General features: G+C 37.4%; 1 pseudogene; it reads left to right on the forward strand.

Annotated features, from left to right (window-relative positions):
• Positions 1-9083: 9083 nt before the first annotated feature.
• On the forward strand, positions 9084-9618 carry LOC141540911 (translationally-controlled tumor protein pseudogene; annotated as a pseudogene).
• Positions 9619-10044: the final 426 nt, after the last annotated feature.

Raw genomic sequence — 10044 nt, forward strand, 5'->3', positions numbered from 1 at the left:
CCCAAACAAGCAGGAGGAGAACCAAAAGAGAGGGATGTCATGAAAACACAGAGAGAAGTGAACATCTAGGTTGACAATGCCAAATGTTGCAGAGGGGTTAAAGAAAATGAGGATTTAAAGGAGGACATCTGATTTGGGAACTTAGAGATCTTTGGTAACTTTGGGGAGAGAGAGCTGTTTGAGTTGAATTATGAGATCAGAAGCAAGAGTGTCTAGGGTTGAGGTATGAGTGAGAGAGGAAGTAGAAAATGAATGTAGAGAGCTTTTTCTGGGAGTTTAGCTGAGAAAGAAGAGATATAGGAGGATAGTTTGAGGGGATGAGAAAGACAGACAGACAGTGAAGAGAGGGAGACAGAGAGACACACAGAGAGAGACAAAGGGAGGGGAGAGGGACAGAAAAAGGAGAGAGAGAAAGACACACACAGAGATACAAAGAAAGAGAGAAACAGAGGGGGGAGGGAAGGAAATGAAGAGAGAAACAGATAGAGACACACAGAGAGACAGATAGACAGAGAGAGACAGACAAAGAGAGGGAAGGGAGAGAGAGAGAGAGAGAGAGAGAGAGAGAGAGAGAGAGAGAGAGAGAGAGAGAGAGAGAGAGAGAGAGAGAGAGAGAGAGAGAGAGAGAGAGAGAGAGAGAGAGAATGTGTGTGTCTATAGAGGGAAATCACATGAAATTCTCCTGAGCAACAGTCATCACTATCTACTGTTCCTTTCTACCTGGATGTTCTATAGGCATTTCAAATTCATCAAGTTTAAATTAAAGTTTTTTATCTTTTCCCATACACTGATCTATTTCCATGCTTCCCTCTTTCTGTCCAGGTCACCATCATTTTTCTGGTTACCAAGATCTGCATTCTTGGAATCATTCTTAACTATTTTCCCCCACTTCCATACAAATCAGTTACAAAGCTATGCCAATTCTATCTCCATATCATTTTTCACATCTCTCCCACTCTCTTCAGTTAGATGACCACTACCCCACTTTAAACCCTCACTACCTTTTATCCGAATTTTTGTTGTAGCCTTATAATTGTTTTTCTTGCATTTGACTTCTACCTCTTCTAATCCAAAGCTTTTTAAACTGTGGGTAATGACCTCATAATGTTGGGGTCACAAAGTTATGATTTATTACCAGAAAATGTTTGATTTGTGTACCTCTTTTATATATCTATGTACCAAGGGTCATACAAAAATTTCTTAGATGAGAAAGGATTGCAAGTGAAAAAAGTTTTAAAAACCCTGCTCTAATCTATTCTTCAAATGGCTGCCAAATGATCTGATCATGTCATGCATGCATCTACTCAAGGAGGTCCAAAGGCTTCCAGTTATTTCTAAGATAAATTACAACCCCGCTTTGTCACTTAAAGCCTCATATAGTCTGACTCTTCTCCTATGCATATTTATTTAATGTTTTTCAACCTCATGTTCTACATGTTCCAGCTGTTCACTTGAATTTAACAATCTAATTAGGGCAGAGTAAAACAGATCTATCACCTCAATTTCTGGATATTATGCTACTCTTAATTTTGTTCAAGATTATATTACTTTTTTTCCTACTACTTATTGCTCTATAGGCTCATATGGAACCTGAAGAACACCAAAACTTCTGGATCCTTTTTCAGCAGTGCTTCCATTCCCTGTCCCATCATTCACCATTTTGTGTAATCTGTAAAATAGAATATTGGATTGATTCTTTTTGTTGTACAATTTCCTTATTACTGAATTCAACAGCTTGACACTCAAGATATATCTCAAGGTCCATCCTCAACTGACTCTCTGTTGGCAACATTACTCTTTTATACATTAGGAGTCTGATTGATTCCTGCCACTTGAGGGTAAACTCATTCATCTGCTTTTGCTAAGGTTCCATCAATGAAGCCAACACTTATGGAACTGTTGGGACCATTCTCTGATTTTACTTAATGTTCCCTTGGCATTTCTTTATTATGTTAGTATAGGAGCATGCATTTTTTAAAAAGGCACCTTATGACTGCTCTCCCACATTCCCATTCCTTTTTCTAAGTATGCATTTTCTTTTAAAGGAGTGAATATTTGGAGTCATTAGAAAATGAGACACTTAAATATACTCTTGTATATTTGACAAAAAAGAAAAGAGAATGTTTTTGCATGAATAATCTATCTCTTAGAAGCCTCTATTCACCCCCCTCCCCTTTTGGGAGGAGGTTGAAGATTCAGAATATAAATGTTGGTTCAATTATAAGATATCGCCAAATGTAAACTTTACTCCTAAAATAAAATATCTTTGAAAGTAAAGAATAATAAAAAAAAAACACTGAATAGAACATTCTGAGTTCCCATGTAATCTGATTTTTTTGGCCAATGCTAGATTATTTTGCGTGACAATTTCCTAATTGGTAGTGAGAACACTGACATGACTATGTATGACTTCATGAGGGACAGAAATGGCATGAGACCTTTGGATGGAGAGACATTCTTCAATCTTTCTAGAGTGATACCAGATATTTTTCCCTGACTAACTAGGGAAGAGAAAGAAAAAGACTTTCTTATAGACATGTAGAGGAAGCCAGCTCTTCAATATGCCCTTGATTTTTAGATGGCTTCTCTAAAGATTGGGGAATTTCCCTTTATGTGAGATCAGAATCTGTTGTGGTTGAGCTAGCTCTCATCTCCCATATTAAGAGCTCATTCACTCTTGTATATTTTTGTATATATTCTGATGTGTAGAACTTCTCCAATTTCTGTTTGTTATTTGCTTGAATAAATATATTTACTTGCTATTCATTACTTGTGGTGATCTTTTGTGTAACCAATGTTTAGCAAAAAAAAAGACCAAGAATGTGCATCTAAGCATGAGATATGTTAAACCCTTAAGAGACAACAGGCTTATGTTCTGAACCAATGTTGCTCTTAAATAGAGGGGGATGGTAGATATAATTCTACTCTGGAAAGGGCCAAAATCAAGATTCCTTCTTCTGACCCCCTTGAGGCAGGAATTAGTCTCCTTTGGGGAGGGTTGTGTAAAATTCCAGGTATAGTTATTGCTGCCTGATTATCAATATATTTAGATGATCCATGTGCATGTACAGAACCCATATGGTAGGAAATAGATATGTATATAAGACAATCTTGGGAAAATAAAGTGTGGCCTGTATTTAGATCAACATACTATATGCAAGAGTAATTCTCTGCATATATATCCCTCCCCTCTTCCCTCCACAGAGAACTTAGAACAAATAACTCCTTCCCCCATTATAGCTATCAAATCAGACAGCATATGAATTGTTTCATGCTTATAACTTTCCACTTCTACAAAGGAGGGAAGGATGTTCACTTTCTCATCTCTGAGGCTGTTCTTTTTAATTACTATATGGTTCTCTCTCTCTCCTCTTTTCTCTTCTTGCTCCTTCTCTTTTATCTCCCCTCCATCTCCTCTTCCTTCTCTTTCTCTTCTTCCTCTCCTCTTCTTCCTCCTGTTCTTTCTCTTGATCCTCTTCTTTCTCCCTTCTCTTCTTCCTCTTTTTTCTCCTTTTCCTTCACCCTTTTTTCTTCCTCTTTTTCCTCCTCCTTCTTATAAAAAGAATTATAGGTTGGATTTCAAAAATCCTAATAGTTAGTTATAAAAACTAATATTTATATATAATAGTTTAAAGTTTACTATAAACTTTCCTAACCACCTCTTGTGAATGTAGTTGGTACAGGGGTGTTAATACCAAGGCTTGGTTGGGATCTTAGCTCAGAAGGGAGTCTCCTGAAGGTTCAGTTCATTGCTCAGCTCCCTGGCTCCCTAAATAATGATTTTGCTCTTGGAGTTAGATTCCCACTGAGTTCTCTTTCCCTGCTCAACCCCCACCCTCCTACTCACAGTGGCTGGAAAACTGCTGACTGTTATCAGTGAGTCAAGCAGCTGTTCTTAAAGTGAACAGACAGTTTCTATGCCCTCCTGATCAAGTGAGACCTGATGCAGAAGAATAAGTGGTTCATTCAGTAATAGCTGAGCTGTTTTTATCCAGGGGAGGAATTAAAGTCATACATACAACACTTCCCTGCCGGGTACTTTCTTTTTCAAAAGATGAATCATCCTCATGCTGAAACTCAAAGAATTTTAGGGAGGTGCAGTGTGATTTGCAGACTAATTCTGTACAGGAAACTCATTTGGACAGAAGATCAATATCAGTATATGTGTTTTCACTGGGGAGGAGGGGACAAAAAGGGCATCTTCCGATGCAAGGCAAGTCCCCACATTCCTATCTCCCAATATAATAGGAAGGGTATTTTTACTAAAAACTTTTTGTGAGGCATTAAAATAACTTCTTTTTCAAGGTTTTAAATAGGCCTGCAGTATTTTTAATAGACCCTAAAAATTCCTTCTTCTCTTCCTTTTCAATCTCTCTCTTCCATTTAATTGCAGTTTTGGTAACTGTTTTTATGGATCCAAATTAAGATTCAAGTACCAAAGTGAATCAAGATTCTGGACTGGCTACTTTAGTATGTTAGAAATTCTGGAGCAATGATTTGGATTTTGGAGTAGCCAAGAGACAGGAGAAAAATAGTTAACTTAGCAAGAACCAAATAGTGTTTTAGCCTGCCTGCTTCTGTGGAAAGGGTGAAGAGGCTGAATCTAGCAGAAGCTGTTAAGTGCCTGATTTAGACTTGGAGACCTCAGTTCAAATTATGTCCTTGTTATTTTTTAGTCTTGTGAAGTAACAGGGCCTTTCTGGGACTCTGTTGACTTTTCTGTAAAATGTGGGAATTGGATTAGATCAGTAGTGTCCAACAAATAGAAATAAAAACTAGTCCATACAAGGATCCCTAAAGGTTGTATAATTAATTTAATGTATTTATTTATAAAATAGATTTAAATAAATGTAATAAATAAATTAAAACATGGATAAAATATGTTTATATTTAATTATAATTTTATTTAATTTTAAAATGTAATCTTATCTGTTTTTTAAAATTTCCCAAATATTTTTTTTCCTGAGGCAATCGGGGTTAGGGGACTTGCTTAGGGTCACACAGCTAAGAAGTGTTAAGTCTCTGATGTCGGATTTGAACTCAGGTCCTCCTGATTTCAGGGCTGGTGCTCTATCCACTGCACCACCTAGCTGCCCCTCCAAATATGTTTTAATATGATTTGGCTCCTTATCATTTGACACCTTGGACTAGATCTGAATCCTATGAAAAATAGGAAAAAACAAATAGGAGATACAAGTAGATCACTTTTAGCATAGGATAATAATAACTAACAGTTCTATAGAGTTTTAAGCTAAGCACTTCATATATGTTATCTCAGTTTATCCTCACATCTCTGATGAAATAGATGCTATTATTAGCCTTATTTTATAGATGAGATAACTGAGGCAGAGATTGCTGAAGGTTTCACCACTAATATACATATCCAAGGCAGCCTTTGAATCGACTCCAAGTCTAGTGCTTTATCCATGGTACCACTAAGCTTTCCTTGAGGAGAAAAATAATTTTTGATATTTGTGCCTGGAACCTAACCACTTCTGAGAATATTGTTTCCTTTTTATGTTGCTTAGTAGAAGGTTTCTGTGCAGGCTAAAGTCTTCACTAATTAAGGGAAGTTAGGACATAAAGTGCTCCACTTGGGGCAAGGAGAAGTGGTTGGAAACATCCGCTCGAAGATCTTGTTCTGGTGGATTGTTGTTTGTCCTTCACTCTAGAGGAGGACCATGACATCAGGGAGGTGATTCCATGACTTGGACTTGCAAGTGAATTGGATTTAAGTGAGGGAGAGCTGTGCAAGGTCACCTGCCTCACTTTCCCCTCCAGAACCACCTGAGTCCAATGACAAGATGTAGATCAGGAGATGATATTGCATCCAATGGGAGACCTTGGTCTTTTTAAGCTAAGGTCTTTAACAGGTCTCAATTAGATTGAGGAAATGCCTAATCTATGGCTAAGATTTTTTAAAATGGCAGAGAATTGCCTCTTTTACCTAGGCAGAAAAAAAAAATCAATCTGGGAAGGGAAGACCAAAACAGAAATAATTGCTATTTATATTCACTCTGAATCAATCAGGGCCCAAACTAAGATCAAGCTGGTCATGGTCTGAGGCTTATTGTTGGCCAAAGAGTCAGAGTGATTTACTTTTTAGACTTGGAAATCTAGTTTGTTAACCCCAAGATATCTTGCTAGGTTTCAACAATTGAAATTTACATTCCTTTGGGTAGAGCAATCACAGGTAAGAGTATGATACCCTATGTGGTAGAACTCAGGGAGGAACAAGTAAACTAAGCCATGATTAAAGTGTGTGTGTGTGTGTGTGTGTGTGTGTGAGAGAGAGAGAGAGAGAGGGGGGGGATGGGGAAAGGGGAGGAGAGAGAAATGGGATGAGAGCAAAGGGAAGATACTAGATTAAGACAAAGACTTGGGGGACTTAAACTGCTAGGGAAGGGTTACTGGGCTGGAGGTAGAGTGGGATGCACAGATGTGCTCACCTCAACCCACTGTCTGTTAGCTTCTTATTTCAACAAATTTGAATTATTTTTGTTCAACTCTTATTTGCATGTACTGAAGGTGTTGGTACCCTAGGGGAAAGCCCCAGTTACCTTACCTTAGTTACAGATCTCAAAATAAAGGCAAAGCCCCAGTAGAAGGTTAGCATAGGAATATAGCGGAAGAGATATGTTACTGCTTCACAGCTATACAATCCTTAGGTAGAACTGTGCTATTTGCTTTGGTTTAAATGGGAGATAAAACTCTACCACCATAGTTTCTTGTGGAAAAGGCAGAAAATGGGGAGTAGTGGGAAAGAAGAGAATTATCTTAAGATATAATAAACTTGTGGAGAAGTACTGAATGACAGATGGGACTGGGAGGGAGTTCTGAGTACCACTATCTTGTAGGATGGGGAGTTCCAGATGTTGAAGTTCATGAGAACATGATTTACAACAAAGAGTGCAGTCAACAGGGGTGGGGGAACTGACTTGAATTGTTTGACTGATAAGTTCTTTCATTCCTCCTTTAGTTCTCCCATTATTCTTGATGAGTGCTACATGTTCCTTGAATCTTGAGCAATTGTATAGTAGACTATATGAAGATGAAAGAAGTTGTGAGGTAGCCAAGAGGCAATGTGAATGATGACTGGTGACTCTCCTAAGGTTTGAAGTCAAGTCACCTCCTATGATCTCCATTGACATAGGGGAAGAGTAATACAGAAAATCTCAAGTTGTGGATTATCTCAAAATACTTGAGATTTAACCTATTTTAGAATGCATTGTAGAAATCCATGAATGTATAGATAAGCAAATCTACTTTTTAAATTATGTTGCACTCTAGATTAAAATGAATTTTCATTCCTTAAGTACACATGCATGAAAGCAAGGGGGGCTGTTCCAGAAATATGCTCTACAGCAGAGATATAGATATATTCTTTTGTATCTGAGGTAGGTTGGGAGATTTTGGGTACTTTCTGGGTTTGAAATACTTAAAACAATCTGACAACACAGGAATTTTCTCTAAAATACTGAGAAGTGATACATATGTAAGGTGGAAGAGAGTTGAAGAGTTTGGTCCAAGATTTTTGACCCATCTCAATGATAATACTTACTTTCAGTTTTAGTAATGTAGTCTGGCCCAAGTGCAGATAGTCTGGCTGGCATTCAATGGGAGCAGTCATTGCACTTGGGCCAGATTTAGGGCTGGCCAATTTGCAGTTATAATCTCCCCCTAGGACAAATTTTCTTTGGTAGGAGCCATTTTGGGAACTTCAAGAACTCATTAAGTCTTTTATAAACTACTGATTCCTTGTATTCTTTGAACCCTTATGACCAAAAGAGTCAGTTCAACTTTACTTAAAGAAAGGATTCAGATTTCAAGAGAAGTTAACTTGCAACTATTCCTTGTTGCACATATAACGTGACTTATTGTTGCTCATTTTCACATTTTTTCTTTTACCAATTCAAGAACCCTATCCAAAACTTAACATACCCAAGACTTGAACAGAAGCTTGGAGCCATTAAAACAAAACAAAATAAAAGAAAAATAATAATCTTTCCAAGAAATTAGTTAAATTCTTGTAGCCAACAAACTATCCTGAAAAGGAATCACTTGCTTGTTTCACTGAAATGCTCCCAACAAAATGAGTGTTAGGAGAACTGAAATGATATTTCAGAAGCCATAAAGTATCCTTGAGGGAGTATTACTTTTTCAATCAGGTTCTGATTTAAAAGTGAAATTTGCATGATCAAGGTAATATAGCAAAAAGGTATCAGACTTCTAGGGAAAGAAGACATTGGAGAAAGGAGAAGAGGTGATATGTTTATTGATGAAGTAAACCTTGGCCTGTCTAGGTTGCTTAGTTGTTTTATTAGTTGTTTGTTTATTTTTAGATATTGAATGTATATGTGTATGAGGGGGAGTGGAAAGGGACAGAGGAAGCAAATCACTTTCTTTTTCCTAAAAGGGAAAAAAACATGATCTATAAGGGAAGAAAAGAGATTTATTTTATCATTCTGTCCCATGCTCTTCTATCTAAAGAAATTATTTTCTTGGTTGTAAACTGAAGAGAAATGTAGTTAAGTAACACCATGGATGGAGGCCTGGACCTGGAGTCAGAAAGACTCATCTTTGTGAATTCAAATATGACCTCAGACATTTACTAGCTGTGTGACTCTGGGCAAGTCACTTAACCCTGTTTACCCCATTATCCTTATTTGTAAAGTGAGTTGGGGAAGGAAATGGCCAGTATCTTTGCCAAGAAAACCCCAAATTGGATCACGAAGTTGGACATGACTGAAATGACTAAACAAAAATATCACCAGTAAAACTGAAGAAAGATGGTAGATTTGGGGCAGGGAGGATGAGAATTAAACCAAACTACGGTATGGCATGGCCAGCTGTCATTGCAATGTGGTGGAATCAATCAATAAAAATTATTAAGTGCCTATTATATACCAATCACTGTGCTCAGAAAGGGCGGTACAAAAAAAGGCAAAGGACAGTCTGTAGTTTTTCCACTAGTTCCCTACCCCTCCTATCCTTTTCCTTCCAAAGCATGAGATTGCATCTCACTTATGCTCACACAGAACTCTGGCCCTGAAGTTTCCCATCCCCTCCCTCCTTTGGCTACCATGATCATCTACCTGGACCTCAACCATTATAAAATGTTCTCCGACATTTATAAGATTCATGAGATCTTGATTGGACTGTGCCTGGAAGTGGAGGAGAAGATAGTCAGTAGGACAGAGGGTGCCACTGATGATTCATTCCTTGGTGTAAATACTTCTGCTGGCGGTATTGAGGGTAAGGGAAGAGTTGCTACTATAAATTACTGGAGTTGATATAGTAATAAGCTATTATCTGCAAGAGACTAGTTTCATAAAAGAAATCTCAAAAAGTACATCAAAAATATGAAATCAGTCAAAGGCAGACTTGAAAAACACAAACCAGATAGAATAAAACCTTTTATGATGGGACCTAACTGAATAAATCAAACCTATCCTTGTTAATTAAAAACAAACAAACAAAAAAAACCCACTATCCATTCTTCATAAATGAAAACATGAATCCAGATGACATGCTGGTTCTTTTGGACTTCCAGGAGGATGATGGGATCCTCCATATAAGATTTTCTTTAAGGAAGATTTAGAAATGGAGAAATATTAACAAGTTCAGCTTTTTACTTTGAATCTCCTGTTATAATTGGCTGGTGCTTTTTGTCATCAGCACAACACCAGGATTTGGACAAACTGGAACTAATATTATTGTGAGCTTTATTTATTTATTTTTGACCTTGATTTATTTGGAGCGGAGGCATTGTTTTAAAAATGTCATATAGGGCAGCTAGGTAGTGCAGTGGATAGAGCACCAGCCCTGAATTCAGGAGGACTGGAGTTCAAATATGGTCTCAGACACTTAACACTTCCTAGCTGTGTGACCCTGGGCAAGTCACTTAATCCCAGCCTCAGAAAAAGAAAAAAAAAAAAAGAAAGAAAAAAGAAAAATATTATGTAGGTTGTCTACAATAAAAGGTATTAAAACATTTCTCTTCCTGCCCCTCCAAAAAAAAAAAAAAAAAAAGAATCCAGTTCA

The sequence above is a fragment of the Sminthopsis crassicaudata genome, chromosome 4, assembly GCF_048593235.1.
Source record: "Sminthopsis crassicaudata isolate SCR6 chromosome 4, ASM4859323v1, whole genome shotgun sequence".
NCBI lineage: Eukaryota > Metazoa > Chordata > Mammalia > Dasyuromorphia > Dasyuridae > Sminthopsis > Sminthopsis crassicaudata.